The sequence below is a fragment of the Dendrobium catenatum genome, unplaced genomic scaffold (assembly GCF_001605985.2).
Source record: "Dendrobium catenatum unplaced genomic scaffold, ASM160598v2 fragScaff_scaffold_156, whole genome shotgun sequence".
NCBI lineage: Eukaryota > Viridiplantae > Streptophyta > Magnoliopsida > Asparagales > Orchidaceae > Dendrobium > Dendrobium catenatum.
In genome coordinates, this window is record NW_021318618.1 from 1,633,434 (window position 1) to 1,634,648 (window position 1,215).

Consider the following 1,215-nt stretch of genomic DNA (forward strand, 5'->3'; position numbering starts at 1 on the left):
AATCAAATTAATAATTTAGAATATTTTCATTAATTCATCTTCAATAAGTTATACAAATAAAAGATTCACATACACAACAATCATAGTGCAGGACATAGTACATCATCATCAGAATAACTTTAAGATTGCCAACTCTCCTGTTTGTTTAATCTGGAAACACTGTGACAAGCCTAAATTCAAAGATTTCCTGCTGGACTACTACAGTCATTTGTCTGATTGTAGTTGGCATATGTTTGTTTGCCACAAAAAGAACATTTTGAAACACTCGGTTTATGTTTGGCTTGCTCTTGTGGGGGGTTTGAAAACCCAGGATGCCTTAAGATTAAGAACTATTTATGTGCAGGAGACCTGCTCTCTCTGCCATTCTGCTCCTGAAAATGTTAACCATCTTTTCTTTGAGTGTTCCTACTCTTTTTCGATACTGAACTCTATTTTCCTGGATCGAAGAACTTTCTTTTCAGACCTACTATTCTGCAACTGTGCCAATGGGTGGAGACTGAATTTTCTTATTCCCAAACCTTTATGAATTTCAATTTCCTAATGATTTGTTGCATCCTTTATCAACTTTGGAGAGAAAGAAATTGCATGAGATTTAGGAATGAGTTTCGTAGCTCTTCCTCTCTTCATAATCTTATCAAAAAGTTGATTATTGAGAAAGTGTCTAGCTGGAAAAATTCTAATGATTTACTGGAGAACTTCTGATTGGAGGGATGGTGTTTTGGAATCAGTTGTCTTTTGCTGGTTCGGTGTTTATAACCAGGACAATGATGATGCTCCTTTGGTATTTTATGTTATTTCTTCCCCTTGGAGAGCCTTCGGGGCAACCAGGGGTATGCTGGGTTTTGTTGATTACAGCCTGAGTCCTGGTTATATGGATGCTGGAGCACTTTTGGAGATCAATTTTTGCTGCTGCTGCCTTTGTTTCTTTGGTTTACTATTTTTCAGGCTCTTTCGCTGGATGGCTAGACGATGATACAACTTGCTGCCTTTTTGCTGTGCCCTGGAACGTCTCTGCTCGTGGCTATTTGTTACAAGAGTTATGTTGATCATGTTCAAATTTTGACTTGCGGTTTTTATTTTGTTTTTTGTCATTGTAATTGGGTGGTATAGTTGTGATTTTTTCGGACTTTGCATAAGATTTTGTTTTTTGCTGCTTATGCAAGGTTTAGTTACTTAATTACACCTTTACTCTTGTAACCCTTTTCTTTTGAAATA